The following is a 22,809-nucleotide window of genomic DNA, read 5'->3' on the forward strand; positions in this document are numbered from 1 at the left end:
TGATCCAAGTACACACACTGTAAAGGTTTATTCGAAATCAGAAGGGGCGTCTGCTGTGGGCGCCTAGCCGTTGAAGCTTTAATTTGTTGACAGACGTCACAACAAAGGACATACTGCTTTGTCTCCTTATAGAGACCAGGCCACCAGTAACGAGCCTGTAAAAGTGCAATCGTGGCAGCCACACCAGCATGAGCAGATGCCGCCACCTCATGTGCTGCAGATATTAATCGAGGTCTCTCAACTGTATTGGGTATTTCACGTACACCAACGCCTGGAATTTTTACAACAGCATTTAGCATACTACCCAGGCAGTAACTATATTTAGAAGGGAATCCTTTAGGAAATGGCGTGCCATCAGCCGTAGCCTGTATGGCAGCCGAAATCTCTGTGTCTGGTTTGGAACTCGCACGAGTCACTGCAGCTACAGTGGCAACCACCACCGCCGATTTTGCAGCTTCATCAGCCAAAGTATTTCCAGCAACGTGTATCCCAATGCGCTGGTGTCCAAGTGTATGCACAAAATGGACTTTAGGAAGCGTTTCCCTCAGATTCGCAACCTTCCCCCACAGCAATTTGTGTTTAATGGTGTTGCCTTTAGAATCTCTGAACCCATTCAACCTCTAGTAGTGTAAATATTCATTGAAAGACTGAACACAGTAGTAGGAGTCACAGACCAGCAAGGTTAGTATCGCCAGATCCGCGTGTTCTAAGGCCAACAATAGAGCTTTGAGCTCAGCCAAGTGTGCTGTACAATCTCCCAAGGTCTGTGTATAAGTATGTCGGGGGCAGAACACTTCCCCCTCCATAGTGCCGCTCACCACCGCACATGCAGCAGAATACTGCTGTTTAGTCCCAACCGCAGGCTGCGCAGAGCCATCTGTATACATGACCACCTGATATTGGTCAATAGGTAACGTGCCAGCGGGAACTGCGTATTCCATTTCATATTGAAGAAATTCTTGAGTCTGCAGTTTAGGGTCAAATATGTAATCTACATCAGTGGCTGTCAAAGACGTAGCCCATTGTATCCATCGCGGGTGTAAAGCTTTCGAATTAGGAACACTCGCTTTAGTAACAGCCTCTAAGGCCAGAATCGGGGAAACGACAATAATGCGTTGGCCCTGGGCAAGAGGTCTTTCTTTAATCACAGCCATTTGTACAGCAGTGAGTATTTTCTCGGTTTGTGCAAAACGTTGTTCTGCAGCAGAAGACAAGTGGGACTTGTATGCTATCGGGACTGTCTCACCCTCATTAAAGGTGACATACGTAAACCCAACAGCACCAGGTATTACACTGATGACTAGATGCGTTTTATTGTCCCTAGTGTGTAAATGTTTAACAGCTAAGAGATCAGTCTGTAGATCTCAAAGGATATGTGTATGCTCAATTGTCCAAAATCTACTCGAAAAATGTGGGCGAATCAACTCGTATAATGGTTTTATACGCGTAGCATAATCAGGAATGTAAGTTCTGCCAAAATTCAGAAACCCCAACAAAGACTGGAGCTTCCGAACCGTATTAGGAGGCTGCAATTGAGCACATTTCTCCCAAAAATGTGGCGCTAAGCTCTTGCCCTCATTCGACAACTCGTATCCCAGGAAAATGACGCTGAGGAAGGCAATCTTTGATTTTTTAAAATTAAACTTGTAGCCAATTTCAGCAAACCCCACAACAATGCGTGCTACACGCCTTAGATGCTGCAGTATCTCATCGTCCGTCAAATATATGTCATCAACATATGACAAAGCTTCAGGGTCCAATTCGTGCAGAATTTCAGTCACACAAGCCGAAAATAGTCCTGGGCTATTCTTATACCCCTGAAGCAAACGACAAAACTTTTTTTGAGAGCCAAACGCACTGAAACTGGTATAGTCCCGTCTTTCGGGCGCTATATTTTGGCAGAAAAATCCATTCGAGATATCTAATGTTGTTTTGTATTTTTTACGCACAATATTGTTCATAAGCGCTGCGCTATGTGAATTCTGTATTGGATATGTGCGTGTATGTCCATTTAAGTGTCTTTAATCCACCACTATCCTATATGAATGGTCCGGTTTAGCAACTGGAAATAAGGGATTATTCATCGGTGAGACACAGGGTTCAATTACTCCTTGGTACTCCAATTGTGTAAGAATTTTCCTAACCGATGCCCTTGCCTCAAATTTGATAGGATTCTGCGGCTGAGGTTCGCCCTTTCTTGGAATTACATGATAAGGTGATTGTCTATCCCACCCCACGTTATTTCTATACAGGGCGGGAGCTTGTGCCAGAGGCCATGATTTACTATAGGACTCCGCCAGTTCTCTCGGAACAAGTGATGAGAATGAAGGTGTAATAACCTCCTCCCCAACCGGACAGTCGCGAACAAAGTCAGGTGGCCAATCTTGTTCGGCCAGCAGAACGTCATACGATTTTACCACATGGTCCCAAAAGATGGCTATACAATGCGGTCAATGTCCCCTTCTAATTGTAAAGTTATTTTATATACTCTATCAGGATCAGAGACTCGCATATCTGCTGTTTTGACTTGTATGAAGTCATCAGTTGCTTTCACCTCCAGATGCTCTAGAAGACTCCGGCGAACTATTGTGACCTCTGCCGCGCTGTCTATCAGTGCTAGTGCCCATGTCTTGTTCGTCAAGAGAACTCTCTTCTTGAGCGGCATGTCTAACTGAGACTGCTGCCACTTTCTTTTTTTTAAATTGTTGCTTTTGTTGGAGCGGTTTCTCTTCCTGTTTAACAGAAACCTCCGTTGAGCGTTGTGATTCCTATCTCGGTTTCACGTACTCAGTCCTCCGCTCTGACCACCCACCTCTCTCACTTCTCTTGTCCGAGGAGTCCTGAAAGGAACGAGATTGGCGTGTATCAGAATATTGATATCTATCAGGCGTTTTCAAATTATCCCTATTCCTGAGATTATACCTATTCTGCGGGGTCTCCGGTTGCGGAGATTGTCCCCCATCTTTCTTAGGTGTCTGTTGTTTCTTTTCCCAGCGCTTCTTAGCACCCTCAGGCTGCTGTTGTTTAGCATTATCTTTACTATTTTTACCCTGTAACTGGGGTTTTTGTGGTCTAGCCCCTAGGCTATCGCGACCAATACTGGAATATGTTTCTGCTATTATTCTAGGCAGTTCAAGCTCCTGATCAATTTGCGTAACGTCCCGAAGACGCATACGCACAGCTAGTGCTACTGCCTCTCCCTTGAGATTGCTCAAAATAATAGAAGAAACCGCGGCAAAATTGCCCATCAACTGCATGCCTAAATCTAAGGCGGGGCAGCCCCATATTCATCTTGAATTTGTTTAAGCACTTCCGGCAAATTAGCTAATGTTGGTGTACCGTGTGCTGTAGTGTAGAGCGCGGCAAACACCATGCCCCAGGTATTACAAAAGTCCACCGGAGGAACCATTCCATACGGCAAACACATCGTCAATATTCTATGTTTATCCTGAGGTCCCGTATGGGGAAATACTGCTTCCAGCGTATTAATTTTTTGCGCCAGCCAAAATGGAGTTTCCTCACGTTTAGCCGGTACTTTACCCTTTACTGAGTGCACAGTGGTCGGATTAATACCCAGAACCACTGCCTGTGGGTGAGCCGGAGCAGTACGCGCTGCATTAGTATTTAAAGCCTGCAGTACAAATTGAACCAGTCTTCTGTATGTAGTTGCCAATTCTATATATAAACGACGCACGTAAGCCACTGCCAAATTAGCAACCGCAGGATATGGTGTGTATGTAGCCAATAAAGGCCAGGTTGGACCATCGATACTCAGTGGACCTAACCTAACTTGTGCAACTGTGTGTGGGAGGGCGCCATCAAGCCAATTATGGTGTTCTTGATAAGATAAAGGTATCTCTAAGTATGCATAAGCCCTGTATTGTCCAGGGATATTCGCAACAGTGTATTCGTGAAAAGTGTTTGTACCCCCATCAACTGCTGGAAATACGACCCAAGAATAAAAAAGTTCTGTTCTATAGGCTGCATGGGCGTCCACCACAAAAGTGACCGGACCCCCCTGGACTGTCAGCCCATGTGCTGTTAGATGTCCAGTGAGCGGTTGGCGCATATTAAGCGCTATGTTCAGTGCTAGAGGATTCGCCATTTAGTGAAAAATAGCACCTGGGCAGAGAAGGCACACCAATAACTGGGTTTTTCCTATCAAAGTTCAAGCTTGAACAACCAACCACTAAGTAATAGGATGCACCTATCCCGTGGCGGCGGAAATCCTCAGCTCCACGGATGTCTCCGCTTACGGAACCGAGGAGTCAATATATATATATAAGACCGAGAGAGTCAGCCGGACCCAAAAATTAGAGCCAGACCAATCGTTGGTGGCGCCATGTAGCGTGGGCTCTCATTATCCTAAATGAGACTACTGGATTTCTAGGCAGCATGATCGTTCACGGTGTGGGGGACTGAGTCTAACCCACTTGGAAGGACCTCTGTCACCCTAAATCCGGTTTTGCTCCGGCTAACTAGCAGTGCCTCATTTCTCCAACAGGGAAGAAATGATTGGGCAGCCGAGTGCATGACATCTTTGGAACTTGTCAGGGAAGTCGTGGTCACTCAGATCCAAACCAACTCTCTCATTTACAATATGATCTCATATAGAAATGACAAAGGCAGTATAAGTTTTATATAATGATTTAATAAAACAACTGCATTTTAGATAATAAGGCGTGAGCCGCAATAACCAGAACCATACAACACAGTAGGATTGAAATAGTCACGAGGAGAGTGAAACATAAAAACAAAGCTATCATGGTGTTTAACAATTTCTACTCTCCCTCAGCTAGTTCTATTTTGAGCACAGCATGTTAAGCTTCGAACTTGCCTTTCTGAATCCCTTAGGAGACATCAGCCCTCATACCTGAGCAAAGGCCTGTGATCTGGTTCAGCATCTGCAACGAGGCAGTCAGCGTCTAGTTGTGGTCCCCTGGTCAGAATCTCCCTCTTGCGTGTTTTAGGACAAGGATGTGTATTTATAACTAACATGTCAGTGCGATCACAAAATGTCCCTACGCAAGAATGTATGCAGAGACTAAACTCCTACCACTTCTATCAGCAATGTACCAGACTGTATCCTTGACTGGAGCCCAGAGTGAACAAGAATGTGTTGTTGAGAACTCCAGCGCTGAAGTAGGCTAAACAGTGTGATATCAAAAAATAAAACAAGACCGTAGAACTGGTTATTCGAAAAATAACAGTACGAAGCTGAATAAAAGCATTTAGAGCAAAGGGCACAGAGGCTCTAACCTGCGAGCAGAGGAATAAAATACATCCAGGGCAAAATGCACATAGGCCTAAAGCCCGAAGCTAATGCACAAACGGATACGTAAAACTGACCACACTACAAGGCTGGCGTGCAGCACTCCACAGCTCTTGTTATTGTAATCCAGACAGGGGGCTGAAGGAGAAAAGTATGAAGGAATTGCGATAGTGAGACCACCTCTTCTATGTATCTGCATTTCATGGAAAAAAGATATCACTCCTACTAATGGCAGGTTAGCTCAGTTGATTAGAGCATGGTACTGATAACGCCAAGGTCGCGGGTTAGATCCCCGTATGGGCCAAGTTGCATTTTTTCTCTCAACTAAACTCTTTTTTTCTCATTTAATCAAGCGTTTATAAATCCATACACTCTGTTGCTCCAGTATACGTTCACTTTCCATTAGTCCTTCTTTTGCGACTGCTGACCAAAGCTCAAGCCGGCAGCGCCAGTAGAACAACACAAGTGCAAGGGATAGTCTCTCCAAGATGGAGACACTGCCTCAGACTATGTCACGTGAGAGATGGAGGGAGACCAAGAGCTGATTATTAGATGCGTGGGGATGAGAGGAACATAACTCAGCTGAACAGATTCTGGATAGTGATGCTATAGCTAGGATCAGCAACGTTACAGGGGAAAGGATAGGAAAATAATTAGGTGACAGAAGTATAGAAGTGGCTACAAGGGGGTGTGTCTCTTAAGAGGGCCAAAAGATACACTGAAGGCGAAGGTGAAGGGAAAGAAGAAAGAAAGATCAAAGGAAGTCGACAGTGATTGAGAGAAAACTCACACAGGCAAATTGAGCAAAAGACAAGGCCTGGGGACTTAGACAACTTCAATGCAAATTTACGCTCAGATGAGCATGACAACTGACCCTTGTCCAGTGGTGCTGAAACAATTTTCAGTGTGGGGGTGCTGCCATCAAAGGGCTTCTGAAAATCCAGGAATCATACAAAGAACAAGTCCTGCAGAATGAGCCACGCACATTCAGAAAGAGTGGTGATGCGTTGGTTACTTATTTGTAATCTTCATTAGCCTTAGTCCATTGCGTCCTTGTGACAGTCATTACAAAGTAAGGTGATGTCACCTTCCAACAGGAAGAAAGAACAGGAGGATCCTTAAATGCTAGCCCCATGCATCCAACCTGGGTGCCAAGTCCTTGCCAAAGGACTGATGAGAAGGTGGGCAGGATGTAATGTTTGTGACAAGGACAAGATGGACTAAGGGTAATGCAGAGTTCAAAACATTGGTACTCAAATGCAAAACAGAAAAATTATTAAGCAATAATGCTTGACAAATGTATGCTCTGAGGACCAAGTAGCCACCCTAGGAATTTCCTAGATTGTTACTCACTGGAATTCAACCCAGGAGGTGGCCATTCCTCTCGTAGACCATCCCTGAACTGGAAGATGTTCTAAAAAGCCTTGCAAAGACAGAAAAATTGACAACTTAATCCACCTACTCAGAGTCTTAAAAGTCACCTTCTTGTCTTTTCCAGCCTGTCCAAAAGTCACAAACAAGGAGTCGGTTTTCCTGAACTGCAGAGGCCTGGTGACACAAATGAAAAGAGCTCTTTAAACATCAAGTGTATTCAGCAAATGTTCCTCCCTAGAGGAAGGAGAGGGAATGAAAGAAGGAAGAATTATTTCCTAAGATCTATCAAAAATAGACTTAACCTTTGCAGCAAAGGTAAGGCTAGACCTTAAAGTTACCCCATCTTCCAAAATATCAAATGAAGAGAGGACAGCATTTTAAGGCTCCCAGCTCCCCAATTGTTCTCAGCAAGGTGATAGCAAATAGGAAAATAACTTTATAGGAAACAATCTTTAAGTCTACAGTATCCATATCCTCAAAGAGATAAAATTGCAAAGCCTATAAAAGAGTAGGAAGATTCTGAGTTGGAGAAAAGGGATTTTTCAACTTGTCTTACCATTGACAAAACATCAGAACAGTCTAGACACCAAAGATTGTAACATCGATGAAGGTTCAGAAAAGTCCCTAAAAGCCTTTATCGCAAAGCAATGAGCTTTCAGAGTGGAAAGAGATTCGAGTGAAACCCATTCAGAAGAAAATGCAAAATAGCAGACAAACTACAGGTAGGTGCCAAAAGATCATGAGCAGAACATCACGTCTCAAAAGACTTCCAGTTCTTTGAGTAAGACTTCGAAGTAGAAGGCCTGCTGGAGTGCTGAATTAACTCCACTAAGGAAGAGGAAAGACCCTTTGCTAGCAGTCCAGACTTCTCAACCTCCAAAGCGATAGAGTGAGTTGGAGCAAGAAGGTCAGGGAAGACGTTCTGAGAGAGACACACTTGAGCAGTACCCAAGGAGGTAGAAGAGCCAGGGGTTCAGAAGAGGAAACCATGACATCTCTGGCCAATAAGGGCCAACAAGAATAAAGTTCCCTCCCCCCTGCAGAGACTTGAAGAGAACCATCTGGATCAATAAAAAGGGGGGGAATGTATAAAGGAGACTTATCAGCCACTTTATCACCAATACGTCCACTACCTAGGCTCCTTGTTCCGGAAACCTGGATCAGAATCGACAAAGATGAGCATTGTCCTTGTTTGAAAAGAGATCCAGAAAGGGTTTCACAAACTCTCGGCATATCTCCCAAAACAACGACCTGGATAACGTCAACTCCAGCAAATTTGGAAACCTCCAGCTGTCTGCCATCACATTGTCAGTGCCCTTGATGTGTACTGCCGACGTATGCAACAGGTTGATCTCTGCCCAATAACCCAATTGTTCTGCTATTGCATTGATGGATTTTGAATGCATGCTTCACTGTTGGTTAATGTAAAAGACAGCTACCTTATTCTTTGTCTTTACTAGCACATTTTTTTGAGACAGATGATGATGGGAAAACTTCAAAGCCCTGAAGATTACCATCAACTCCATCTATTTCCATGACCTCCGACTCTCTAGGAAAGACCACTTGAATCGACAGGATCAGTCCAACACAGTAGCTCTCCAGCCAGGTTTGATGTCATCTGTTGCGAGGAATTCAGGAGCATCCAGGTGTATTAGTGTCCACTTAGACCAGTGGTCTTCAAACTCTTTAATGCTGCATCCACCCAATGGGAAAAAAAACATTGGTGCCTCCCCTCTGAATTGTCCACAATTCTTCTATTAAATTGACACTGTTTAAATATGTCTAGACCTATTTAAACATTGCCGTTAAGTTCTGTTACTGTTTTTAAAATGCAATCAAATACATGACCCCAAATATACTATTCTGGTCAGGCAGGCCTTACTAACCAATTGCAGCGTCATGCTCTGCTGAGTAAACTGATCTCACGACAGTGAGGAATGCACAGGCCGGGGGGTGCCCGGCGCACGAAAGCGCGCCTTCTTGTGTTGTACGTCTCATCGTGCAAATGCAAAATCAGATTTCCTGCACTGTGGTCGGCAGGAGAGACATGGGAAGGCGCAGTAGGGAAGGCTTGAGCAACGAACCGTTGGCTATGTTTTGTTGTTACTTTGTTGACATGAGCTCAAATAATTTGAAGCAGAAGGAACGGCCAGACCTAAAAAAAACTCTCTTACCTCCAACGCCGAATAACCACTATAATTAGAATATCTCAAAAGCAGCTGGCCTTGTAAACTTAATGACCAAGCAAGCCGATGCATTTTGGGTTTTGTTGTAAAAGAATAAAAATACTATCCATCCTTTCCTTTTTTCCGGCAACAAGCGATGTTACAAAGATATCACAGCACACAGTGAGATTGAGTGAAAGAAGAGGCGCTGAGGCTGGCGTGCAGCACTCCACAGCTCTTGTTATTGTAATCCAGACAGGGGGCGGAAGGAGAAAGGTATGAAGAAATTGCGATAGTGAGACCGACTCTTCTATGTATCTGCATGTCATGGAAAAAAGATACCTTTCCTACTCATGGCCGGTTAGCTCAGTTGGTTAGAGCGTGGTGCTAATAATGCCAAGGTCGCGGGTTCGATCCCTGTACGGGCCAGGTTGCATTTTTTCTATCAACTAAACTCTTTTCTTCTCATTTAATCAAGCACTTATAAATCCATAAACTCTGTTGCTCCAGTATACGTTTGCTTTCCATTAGTCCTTCTTTTGCGACTGCTGACCAAAGCTGAAGCCGGCAGCGCCAGTAGAACAACACAAGTGTAAGGGATAGTCTCTCCAAGATGGAGACACTGCCTCAGACTATGTCACGTGAGAGGTGGAGGGAGACCAAGAGCTGATTATTAGATGTGTGGGGATAAGAGGAACATAACTCAGGTGAACAGATTCTGGATAGTGATGCTATAGCTAGGTTCAGCAACGTTACAGGGGAAAGGATAGGAAAATAATTAGGTGACAGAATTATAGAAGTGGCTACAAGGGGGTGCGTCTCTTAAGAGGGCCGAAAGATACACTGAAGGCGAAGGTGAAGTGAAAGAAGAAAGAAAGATCAAAGGAAGTCGACAGTGATTGAGAGAAAACTCACAAAGGCAAATTGAACAAAAAACAAGGCCTGGGGAGTTAGACTACTTCAATGCAAATTTACGCCGCAGATGAACATGACAACTGACCCTTGTCCAGTGGTTCTGAAACAATTTTCAGTGTGGGTGTGCTGCCATCAAAGGGCTTCTGAAAATCCAGGAATCATACATAGAACAAGTCCTGCAGAATGAGACACGCACATTCAGAAAGAGTGGTGATGCGTTGGTTACTTATTTGTAATCTTCATTAGCCTTAGTCCATTGCGTCCTTGTGACAGTCATTACAAAGTAAGGTGATGTCACCTTCCAACAGGAAGAAAGAACAGGAGGATCCTTAAATGCTAGCCCCATGCATCCAACCTGGGTGCCAAGCCCTTGCCAAAGGACTGATGAGAAGGTGGGCAGCATGTAATGTTTGTGACAAGGACAAGATGGACTAAGGGTAATGCAGAGTTCAAAACATTGGTACTCAAATGCAAAACAGAAAAATTATTAAGCAATAATGCTTGACAAATGTATGCTCTGATGACCAAGTAGCCACCCTAGGAATTTCCTAGATTGTTACTCACTGGAATTCAACCCAGGAGGTGGCCATTCCTCTCGTAGACCATCCCTGAACTGGAAGATATTCTAAAAAGCCTTGCAAAGCCAGAAAAAGTGACAACTTAATCCACCTACTCAGAGTCATAAAAGTCACCTTCTTGTCTTTTCCAGGCTGTCCAAAAGTCACAAACAAGGAGTCGGATTTCCTGAACTGCAGTGGCCTGGTGACACAAATGAAAAGAGCTCTTTAAACATCAAGTGTATTCAGCAAATGTTCCTCCGGAGAGGAAGGAGAGGGAATGAAAGAAGGAAGAATTATTTCCTAAGATCTATCAAAAATAGACCTAACCTTTGCAGCAAAGGTAAGGCTAGGCCTTAAAGTTACACCATCTTCCAAAATATCAAATGAAGAGAGGACAGCATTTTAAGGCTCCCAGCTCCCCAATTGTTCTCAGCAATGTGATAGCAAATAGGAAAAAACCTTTATAGGAAACAATCTTTAAGGCTACAGTATCCAGATCCTCAAAGACATAAAATTGCAAAGCCTATAAAAGAGTAGGAAGATTCTGAGTTGGAGAAAAGGGATTTTTCAACTGGTCTTACCATTGACAAAAGATCAGAACAGTCTAGACACCAAAGATTGTAACATCGATGAAGGTTCAGAAAAGTCCCTAAAAGCCTTTATCGCAAAGCAATGAGCTTTTAGAGTGGAAAGAGATTCAAGTGAAACCCATTCAGAAGAAAATGCAAAATAGCAGACAAACTACAGGTAGGTGCCAAAAGATCATGAGCAGAACATCACGTCTCAAAAGACTTCCAGTTCTTTGAGTAAGACTTCGAAGTAGAAGGCCTGCTGGAGTGCTGAATTAACTCGACTAAGGAAAAGGAAAGACCCTTTGCTAGCAGTCCAGACTTCTCAACCTCCAAAGCGATAGAGTGAGTTGGAGCAAGAAGGTCAGGGACGATGTTCTGAGAGAGACACACTTGAGCAGTACCCAAGGAGGTAGAAGATCCAGGGGTTCAGAAGAGGAAACCATGGCATCTCTGGCCAATAAGGGCCCACAAGAATCAAGTTCCCTCCCCCTGCTGAGACTTGAAGAGAACCATCTGGATCAATAAAAAGGGGGGGAATGTATAAAGGAGACTTCTCAGCCACTTTATCACAATACGTCCACTACCTAGGCTCCTTGTTCCGGAAACCTGGATCAGAATCGACAAAGATGAGCATTGTCCTTGTTTGAAAAGAGATCCAGAAAGGGTTTCACAAACTCTCGGCATATCTCTCAAAACAACGACCTGGATAACGTCAACTCCAGCAAATTTGGAAACCTCCAGCTGTCTGCCATCACATTGTCGGTGCCCTTGATGTGTACTGCCGACGTATGCAACAGGTTGATCTCTGCCCAATAACCCAATTGTTCTGCTTTTGCCTTGATGGATTTTGAATCCATGCTTCATTGTTGGTTAATGTAAAAGACAGCTACCTTATTCTCTGTCTTTACTAGCACATTTTTTTGAGACAGATGATGATGGGAAAACTTCAAAGCCCTGAAGATTACCATCAACTCCATCTATTTCCATCACCTCCGACTCTCTAGGAAAGACCACTTGAATCGACAGGATCAGTCCAACACAGTAGCTCTCCAGCCAGGTTTGCTGGCATCTGTTGCGAGGAATTCAGGAGCATCCAGGTGTATTAGTGTCCACTTAGACCAGTGGTCTTCAAACTCTTTAATGCCGCATCCACCCAATGGGAAAAAAAAACATTGGTGCCTCCCCTCTGATTGTCCACAATTCTTCTATTAAATTGACACTCTTTAAATATGTCTAGACCTAGTTAAACATTGCAGTTAAGTTCTGTTACTGTTTTTAAAATGCAATCAAATACATGACCCCAAATATACTATTCTGGTCAGGCAGGCCTTACTAACCAATTGCAGCGTCATGCTCTGCTGAGTAAACTGATCTCACGACAGTGAGGAATGCACAGGCCGGGTGGTGCCCGGCGCACGAAAGCGCGCCTTCTTGTGTTGTACGTCTCTTCGCGCAAATGCAAACTCAGATTTCCTGCACTGTGGTCGGCAGGAGAGACATGAGAAGGCGCAGTAGGGAAGGCTTGAGCAACGAACCGTTGGCTATGTTTTGTTGTTACTTTGTTGACATTAGCTCAAATAATTTGAAGCAGAAGGAACGGCTAGACCTAAAAAAAACTCTCTTACCTCCAACGCCGAATAACCACTATAATTATAATATCTCAAAAGCAGCTGGCCTTGTAAACTTAATGACCAAGCAAGCCGATGCATTTTGGGTTTTGTTGTAAAAGAATAAAAATACTATCCATTCTTTCCTTTTTCCGGCAACAAGCGATGTTACAAAGATATCACAGCACACAGTGAGATTGAGTGAAAGAAGAGGCGCTGAGGCTGGCGTGCAGCACTCCACAGCTCTTGTTATTGTAATCCAGACAGGGGGCGGAAGGAGAAACGTATGAAGGAATTGTGATAGTGAGACCAACTCTTCTCTGTATCTGCATTTCATGGAAAAAGGATATGTATCCTACTCATGGCCAGTGAGCTCAGTTGGGTATAGCATGGTGCTAATAACGCCAAGGTCGCGGGTTCATTCCCTGTACGGGCCAATGTTGCATTTTGTCTCTCAACTAAACTCTTTTTTTCTCATTTAATCAAGCGCTTATAAATCCATACACTCTGTTGCTCCAGTATACGTTCACTTTCCGTTAGTCCTTCTTTTGCGACTGCTGACCAAAGCTGAAGCCGGCAGCGCCAGTAGAACAACACAAGTGCAAGGGATTGTCTCTCCAAGATGGAGATACTGCCTCAGACTATGTCACGTGAGAGGTGGAGGGAGACCAAGAGCTGATTATTAGATGTGTGGGGATAAGAGGAACATAACTCAGATGAACAGATTCTGGATAATGATGCTATAGCTAGGATCAGCAACGTTACAGGGGAAAGGATAGGAAAATAATTAGGTGACAGAGGTATAGAAGTGGCTACATGGGGGTGTGTCTCTTAAGAGGGCCGAAAGATACACTGAAGGCGAAGGTGAAGTGAAAGAAGAAAGAAAGATCAAAGGAAGTCGACAGTGATTGAGAGAAAACTCACAAAGGCAAATTGAGCAAAAGACAAGGCCTGGGGAGTTAGACTACTTCAATGCAAAGTTACGCAGCAGATGAGCATGACAACTGACCCTTGTCCAGTGGTGCTGAAACAATTTTCAGTGTGGGGGTGCTGCCATCAAAGGGCTTCTGAAAATCCAGGAATCATACAAAGAACAAGTCCTGCAGAATGAGCCACGCACATTCAGAAAGAGTGGTGATGCATTGGTTACTTATTGGTAATCTTCATTAGCCTTAGTCCATTGCGTCCTTGTGACAGTCATTACAAAGTAAGGTGATGTCACCTTCCAACAGGAAGAAATAACAGGAGGATCCTTAAATGATAGCCCCATGCACCCAACCTGAGTGCCAAGCAGTTGCCAAAGGACTGATGTGAAGGTGGGCAGGATGTAATGTTTGTGACAAGGACAAGATGGACTAAGGGTAATGCAGAGTTCAAAACGTTGGTACTCAAATGCAAAACAGAAAAATTATTAAGCGATAATGCTTGACAAATGTATGCTCTGAGGACCAAGTAGCCTCCCTAGGAATTTCCTAGATTGTTACTCACTGGAATTCAACCCAGGAGGTGGCCATTCCTCTCGTAGAAAATCCCTGAACTGGAAGATATTCTAAAAATCTTGCAAAGCCAGAAAAATTGACAACTTAATCCACCTACTCAGAGTAATAAAAGTCACCTTCTTGTCTTTTCCAGGCTGTCCAAAAGTCACAAACAAGGAGTCGGTTTTCCTGAACTGCAGAGGCCTAGTGACATAAATGAAAAGAGCTCTTTAAACATCAAGTGTATTCAGCAAATGTTCCTCCGGAGAGGAAGGAGAGGGAATGAAAGAAGGAAGAATTATTTCCTAAGATCTATCAAAAATAGACTTAACCTTTGCAGCAAAGGTAAGGCTAGGCCTTAAAGTTACCCCATCTTCCAAAGTTTCAAAGAAGAGAGTACAGCATTTTAAGGCTCCCAGCTCCCCAATTATTCTCAGCAAGGTGATAGCAAATAGGAAAATAACTTTATAGGACACAATCTTTAAGTCTACAGTATCCAGATCCTCAAAGAGATAAAATTGCAAAGCCTATAAAAGAGTAGGAAGATTCTGAGTTGGAGAAAAGGGATTTTTCAACTGGTCTTACCATTGACAAAAGATCAGAACAGTCTAGACACCAAAGATTGTAACATCGATGAAGGTTCAGAAAAGTCCCTAAAAGCCTTTATCGCAAAGCAATGAGCTTTCAGAGTGGAAAGAGATTCGAGTGAAACCCATTCAGAAGAAAATGCAAAATAGCAGACAAACCACAGGTAGGTGCGAAAAGATCATGAGCAGAACCTCACGTCTCAAAAGACTTACAGATCTTTGATTAAGACTTCAAAGTAGAAGGCCTGCTGGAGTGCTGAATTAACTCCACTAAGGAAGAGGAAAGACCCTTTGCTAGCAGTCCAGACTTCTCAACCTCCAAAGCAATAGAGTGAGTTGGAGCAAGAAGGTCAGGGACGACGTTCTGAGAGAGACACACTTGAGCAGTACCCAAGGAGGTAGAAGAGCCAGGGGTTCAGAAGAGGAAACCATGACATCTCTGGCCAATAAGGGCCCACAAGAATAAAGTTCCCTCCCCCCTGCCTGCTGAGACTTGAAGAGAACCATCTGGATCAATAAAAAGGGGGGGAATGTATAAAGGAGACTTCTCAGCCACTTTATCACCAATACGTCCACTACCTAGGCTCCTTGTTCCGGAAACCTGGATCAGAATCGACAAAGATGAGCATTGTCCTTGTTTGAAAAGAGATCCAGAAAGGGTTTCACAAACTCTCGGCATATCTCTCAATACAACGACCTGGATAACGTCAACTCCTTCAAATTTGGAAACCTCCAGCTGTCTGCCATCACATTGTCGGTGCCCTTGATGTGTACTGCCAACGTATGCAACAGGTTGATCTCTGCCCAATAACCCAATTGTTCTGCTATTGCATTGAGGGATTTTGAATGCATGCTTCACTGTTGGTTAATGTAAAAGACAGCTACCTTATTCTCTGTCTTTACTAGCACATTTTTTTGAGACAGATGATGATGGGAAAACTTCAAAGCCCTGAAGATTACCATCAACTCCATCTATTTCCATGACCTCCGACTCTCTAGGAAAGACCACTTGAATCGACAGGATTAGTTCAACACAGTAGCTCTCCAGCCAGGAATCATACAAAGAACAAGTCCTGCGGAATGAGCCACGCACATTCAGAAAGAGTGGTGATGCGTTGGTTACTTATTGGTAATCTTCATTAGCCTTAGTCCATTGCGTCCTTGTGACAGTCATTACAAAGTAAGGTGATGTCACCTTCCAACAGGAAGAAAGAACAGGAGGATCCTTAAATGCTAGCCCCATGTACCCAACCTGGGTGCGAAGCCCTTGCCAAAGGACTGATGGGAAGGCGGGCAGGATTTAATGTTTGTGACAAGGACAAGATGGACTAAGGGTAATGCAGAGTTCAAAACATTGGTACTCAAATGCAAAACAGAAAAATTATTAAGCGATAATGCTTGACAAATGTATGCTCTGAGGACCAAGTAGCCACCCTAGGAATTTCCTAGATTGTTACTCACTGGAATTCAACCCAGGAGGTGGCCATTCCTCTCGTAGACCATCCCTGAACTGGAAGATATTCTAAAAAGCCTTGCAAAGCCAGAAAAATTGACAACTTAATCCACCTACTCAGAGTCATACAAGTCACCTTCTTGTCTTTTCCAGGCTGTCGACAAGTCACAAACAAGGAGTCGGTTTTCCTGAACTGCAGAGGCCTGGTGACATAAATGAAAAGAGCTCTTTAAACATCAAGTGTATTCAGCAAATGTTCCTCCGGAGAGGAAGGAGAGGGAATGAAAGAAGGAAGAATTATTTCCTAAGATCTATCAAAAATAGACTTAACCTTTGCAGCAAAGGTAAGGCTAGGCCTTAAAGTTACCCCATCTTCCAAAGTATCAAATGAAGAGAGGACAGCATTTTAAGGCTCCCAGCTCCCCAATTGTTCTCAGCAAGGTGATAGGAAATAGGAAAATAACTTTATAGGAAACAATCTTTATGTCTACAGTATCCAGATCCTCAAAGAGATAAAATTGCAAAGCCTATAAAAGAGTAGGAAGATTCTGAGTTGGAGAAAAGGGATTTTTCAACTGGTCTTACAATTGACAAAAGATCAGAACAGTCTAGACACCAAAGATTGTAACATCGACGAAGGTACAGAAAAGTCCCTAAAAACCTTTATCGCAAAGCAATGAGCTTTCAGAGTGGAAAGAGATTCAAGTGAAACCTATTCAGAAGAAAATGCAAAATAGCAGACAAACTACAGGTAGGTGCCAAAAGATAATGAGCAGAACATCACGTCTCAAAAGACTTCCAGTTCTTTGAGTAAGACTTCGAAGTAGAAGGCCTGCTGGAGTGCTGAATTAACTCCACTAAGGAAGAGGAAAGACCCTTTGCTAGCAGTCCAGACTTCTCAACCTCCAAAGCGATAGAGTGAGTTGGAGCAAGAAGGTCAGGGACGACATTCTGAGAGAGACACACTTGAGCAGTACCCAAGGAGGTAGAAGAGCCAGGGGTTCAGAAGAGGAAACCATGACATCTCTGGCCAATAAGGGCCCACAAGAATAAAGTTCCCTCCCCCTGCTGAGACTTGAAGAGAACCATCTGGATCAATAAAAAGTGGGGGAATGTATAAAGGAGACTTCTCAGCCACTTTATCACCAATACGTCCACTACCTAGGCTCCTTGTTACGGTAGCCTGGATCAGATTCGACAAAGATGAGCATTGTCCTTGTTTGAAAAGAGATCCAGAAAGGGTTTCACAAACTCTCGGCATATCTCTCAAAACAATGACCTGGATAATGTCAACTCCAGCAAATTTGGAAACCTCCAGCTGTCTGCCATCACATTGTCGGTGCCCTTGATGTGTAGTGCCGACGTGTGCAACAGGTTGATCTCTGCCCAATAACCCAATTGTTCTGCTATTGCATTGAGGGATTTTGAATGCATGCTTCACTGTTGGTTAATGTAAAAGACAGCTACCTTATTCTCTGTCTTTACTAGCACATATTTTTGAGACAGATGATGATGGGAAAACTTCAAAGCCCTGAAGATTACCATCAACTCCATCTATTTCCATGACCTCCGACTCTCTAGGAAAGACCACTTGAATCGACCGGATCAGTCCAACAAAGTAGCTCTCCAGCCAGGTTTGCTGGCATCTGTTGCGAGGAATTCAGGAGCATCCAGGTGTATTAGTGTCCACTTAGACCAGTGGTCTTCAAACTCTTTAATGCCGCATCCACCCAATGGGAAAAAAAAACATTGGTGCCGCCCCTCTGAATTGTCCACAATTCTTCTATTAAATTGACACTGTTTAAATATGTCTAGACCTATTTAAACATTGCAGTTAAGTTCTGTTACTGTTTTAAAAATGCAATCAAATACATGACCCCAAATATACTATTCTGGTCAGGCCTGCCCTACTAACCAATTGCAGCGTCATGCTCTGCTGAGTAAACTGATCTCACGACAGTGAGGAATGCACAGGCCGGGTGGTGCCCAGCGAACGAAAGCGCGCCTTCTCGTGTTGTACGTCTCTTCGCGCAAATGCAAACTCAGATTTCCTGCACTGTGGTCGGCAGGAGAGACATGGGAAGGCGCAGTAGGGAAGGCTTGAGCAACGAACCGTTGGCTATGTTTTGTTGTTACTTTGTTGACATGAGCTCAAGTAATTTGAAGCAGAAGGAACGGCCAGACCTAAAAAAACTCTCTTACCTCCAATACCGAATAACCACTATAATTATAATATCTCAAAAGCAGCTGTCCTTGTAAACTTAATGACCAAGCAAGCCGATGCATTTTGGGTTTTGTTGTAAAAGAATAAAAATACTATCCATCCTTTCCTTTTTTTCCGGCAACAAGCGATGTTACAAAGATATCACAGCACACAGTGAGATTGAGTGAAAGAAGAGGCACTGAGGCTGGCGTGCAGCACTCCACAGCTCTTGTTATTGTAATCCAGACAGGGGGCGGAAGGAGAAAAGTATGAAGGAATTGCGATAGTGAGACCAACTCTTCTATGTATCTGCATTTCATGGAAAAAGGATATCTTTAGTACCCATGGCCGGTTAGCTCAGTTGGTTAGAGCGTGGTGCTAATAACGCCAAGGTTGCAGGTTCGATCCCTGTATGGGCCAGGTTGCATTTTTTCTCTCAACTAAACTCTTTTTTTTCTCATTTAATCAAGCTCTTATAAATCCATACACTCTGTTGCTCCAGTATACGTTCACTTTCCATTAGTCCTTCTTTTGCCACTGCTGACCAAAGCTCAAGCCGGCAGCGCCAGTAGAACAACACAAGTGCAAGTGATTGTCTCTCCAAGATGGAGACACTGCCTCAGACTATGTCTCGTGAGAGGTGGAGGGAGACCAAGAGCTTATTATTAGATGCGTGGGGATAAGAGGAACATAACTCAGGTGAACAGATTCTGGATAGTGATGCTATAGCTAGGATCAGCAACGTTACAGGGGAAAGGATAGGAAAATAATTAGGTGACAGAAGTACAGAAGTGGCTACAAGGGGGTGTGTCTCTTAAGAGGGCCGAAAGATACACTGAAGGCGAAGGTGAAGTGAAAGAAGAAAGAAAGATCAAAGGAAGTCGACAGTGATTGAGAGAAAACTCATAAATGCAAATTGAGCAAAAGACAAGGCCTGGGGAGTTAGACTACTTCAATGCAAATTTACGCCGCAGATGAGCATGACAACTGACCCTTGTCCAGTGGTGCTGAAACAATTTTCAGTGTGGGGGTGCTGCCATCAAAGGGCTTCTGAAAATCCAGGAATCATACAAAGAACAAGTCCTGCGGAATGAGCCACGCACATTCAGAAAGAGTGGTGATGCGTTGGTTACTTATTGGTAATCTTCATTAGCCTTAGTCCATTGCGTCCTTGTGACAGTCATTACAAAGTAAGGTGATGTCACCTTCCAACAGGAAGAAAGAACAGGAGGATCCTTAAATGCTAGCCCCATGCACCCAACCTGGGTGCCAAGCCCTTGCCAAAGGACTGATGGGAAGGTGGGCAGGATATAATGTTTGTGACAAGATGGACTAAGGGTAATGCAGAGTTCAAAACATTGGTACTCAAATGCAAAACAGAAAAATTACTAAGCAATAATGCTTGACAAATGTATGCTCTGATGACCAAGTAGCCACCCTAGGAATTTCCTAGATTGTTACTCACTGGAATTCAACCCAGGAGGTGGCCATTCCTCTCGTAGACCATCCCTGAACTGGAAGATATTCTAAAAACCCTTACAAAGCCAGAAAAATTGACAACTTAATCCACCTACTCAGAGTCATAAAAGTCACCTTCTTGTCTTTTCCAGGCTGTCGAAAAGTCCCAAACAAGGATTCGGTTTTCCTGAACTACAGAGGCCTGGTGACATAAATGAAAAGAGCTCTTTAAACATCAAGTGTATTCAGCAAATGTTCCTCCGGAGAGGAAGGAGAGGGAATGAAAGAAGGAAGAATTATTTCCTAAGATCTATCAAAAATAGACTTAACCTTTGCAGCAAAGGTAAGGCTAGGCCTTAAAGTTACCCCATCTTCCAAAGTATCAAATGAAGAGAGGACAGCATTTTAAGGCTTCCAGCTCCCCAATTGTTCTCAGCAAGGTGATAGGAAATAGGAAAATAACTTTATAGGAAACAATCTTTAAGTCTACAGTATCCAGATCCTCAAAGAGATAAAATTGCAAAGCCTATAAAAGAGTAGGAAGATTCTGAGTTGGAGAAAAGGGATTTCTCCACTGGTCTTACAATTGAGAAAAGATCAGAACAGTCTAGACACCAAAGATTGTAACATTGACGAAGGTACAGAAAAGTCCCTAAAAACCTTTATCGCAAAGCAATGAGCTTTCAGAGTGGAAAGAGATTCAAGTGAAACCCATTCAGAAGAAAATGCAAAATAGCAGACAAACAACAGGTAGGTGCCAAAAGATCATGAGCAGAACATCACGTCTCAAAAGACTTCCAGTTCTTTGAGTAAGACTTCGAAGTAGAAGGCCTGCTGGAGTGCTGAATTAAATCCACTAAGGAAGTGGAAAGACCCTTTGCTAGCAGTCCAGACTTCTCAACCTCCAAAGCGATAGAGTGAGTTGGAGCAAGAAGGTCAGGGACGACGTTCTGAGAGAGACACACTTGAGCAGTACCCAAGGAGGTAGAAGAGAAAGGGGTTCAGAAGAGGAAACCATGACATCTCTGGCCAATAAGGGCCCACAAGAATAAAGTTCCCTCCCCCCTGCTGAGACTTGAAGAGAACCATCTGGATCAATAAAAAGTGGGGGAATGTATAAAGGAGACTTCTCAGCCACTTTATCACCAATACGTCCACTACCTAGGCTCCTTGTTCCGGAAGCCTGGATCAGAATCGACAAAGATGAGCATTGTCCTTGTTTGAAAAGAGATCCAGAAAGGGTTTCACAAACTCTCGGCATATCTCTCAAAACAACGACCTGGATAACGTCAACTCCAGCAAATTTGGAAACCTCCAGCTGTCTGCCATCACATTGTCGGTGCCCTTGATGTGTACTGCCGACGTGTGCAACAGGTTGATCTCTGCCCAATAACCCAATTGTTCTGCTATTGCATTGAGGGATTTTGAATGCATGCTTCACTGTTGGTTAATGTAAAAGACAGCTACCTTATTCTCCGTCTTTACTAGCACATTTTTTTGAGACAGATGATGATGGGAAAACTTCAAAGCCCTGAAGATTACCATCAACTCCATCTATTTCCATGACCTCCAACTCTCTAGGAAAGACGACTTGAATCGACAGGATCAGTCCAACACAGTAGCTCTCCAGCCAGGTTTGCTGGCATCTGTTGCGAGGAATTCAGGAGCATCCAGGTGTATTAGTGTCCACTTAGACCAGTGGTCTTCAAACTCTTTAATGCCGCATCCACCCAATGGGAAAAAAAAACATTGGTGCCTCCCCTCTGAATTTTCCACAATTCTTCTATTAAATTGACACTGTTTAAATATGTCTAGACCTATTTAAACATTGCAGTTAAGTTCTGTTACTGTTTTAAAAATACAATCAAATACATGACCCCAAATATACTATTCTGGTCAGGCCTGCCCTACTAACCAATTGCAGCGTCATGCTCTGTGAGTAAACTGATCTCACGACAGTGAGGAATGCACAGGCCGGGTGGTGCCCAGCTTACAAAAGCGCGCCTTCTTGTGTTGTACGTCTCTTCGCGCAAATGCAAACTCAGATTTCCTGCACTGTGGTCGGCAGGAGAGACATGGGAAGGCGCAGTAGGGAAGGCTTGAGCAACGAACCGTTGGCTATGTTTTGTTGTTACTTTGTTGACATGAGCTCAAGTAATTTTAAGCAGAAGGAACAGCCAGACCTAAAATAAACTCTCTTACCTCCAACGCCGAATAACCGCTATAATTATAATATCTCAAAAGCAGCTGGCCTTGTAAACTTAATGAGCAAGCAAGCCGATGCATTTTGGGTTTTGTTGTAAAAGAATAAAAATACTATCCATCCTTTCCTTTTTTTCCAGCAACAAGCGATGTTACAAAGATATCACAGCACACAGTGAGATTGAGTGAAAGAAGAGGCACTGAGGCTGGCGTGCAGCACTCCACAGCTCTTGTTATTGTAATCCAGACAGGGGGCGGAAGGAGAAAAGTATGAAGGAATTGCGATAGTGAGACCACCGCTTCTATGTATCTGCATTTCATGGAAAAAGGATAACTTTAGTACCCATGGCCTGTAGCTCAGTTGGTTAGAGCGTGGTGCCAATAATGCCAAGGTTGCGGGTTCGATCCCCTTATGGGCCAGGTTGCATTTTTTCTCTCAACTAAACTCTTTTTTTCTCATTTAATCAAGCTCTTATAAATCCATACACTCTGTTGCTCCAGTATACGTTCACTTTCCATTAGTCCTTCTTTTGCCACTGCTGACCAAAGCTCAAGCCGGCAGCGCCAGTAGAACAACACAAGTGCAAGGGATTGTCTCTCCAAGATGGAGACACTGCCTCAGACTATATCTCGTGAGAGGTGGAGGGAGACCAAGAGCTGATTATTAGATGCATGGGGATAAGAGGAACATAACTCAGGTGAACAGATTCTGGATAGTGATGCTATAGCTAGGATCAGCAACGTTACAGAGGAAAGGATAGGAAAATAATTAGGTGACAGAAGTATAGAAGTGGCTACAAGGGGGTGTGTCTCTTAAGAGGTCCTAAAGATACACTGAAGGCGAAGGTGAAGTGAAAGAAGAAAGAAAAATCAAAGGAAGTCGACAGTGATTGAGAGAAAAATCACAAAGGCAAATTGAGCAAAACACAAGGCCTGGGGAGTTAGACTACTTCAATGCAAATT

At 43.6% G+C, this 22,809-nt stretch overlaps 2 non-coding genes across 2 annotated transcripts; both read left to right on the forward strand.

Annotated features, from left to right (window-relative positions):
* Positions 1-9,166: 9,166 nt before the first annotated feature.
* On the forward strand, positions 9,167-9,240 carry TRNAI-AAU (transfer RNA isoleucine (anticodon AAU)). Its single transcript has one exon. It is a non-coding gene; the product is annotated as a tRNA-Ile (tRNA).
* A 9,292-nt stretch (positions 9,241-18,532) lies between these two features.
* Positions 18,533-18,606, forward strand: TRNAI-AAU (transfer RNA isoleucine (anticodon AAU)). The gene has a single exon. It is a non-coding gene; the product is annotated as a tRNA-Ile (tRNA).
* Positions 18,607-22,809: the final 4,203 nt, after the last annotated feature.

This window comes from Pleurodeles waltl, chromosome 12, assembly GCF_031143425.1.
Source record: "Pleurodeles waltl isolate 20211129_DDA chromosome 12, aPleWal1.hap1.20221129, whole genome shotgun sequence".
NCBI lineage: Eukaryota > Metazoa > Chordata > Amphibia > Caudata > Salamandridae > Pleurodeles > Pleurodeles waltl.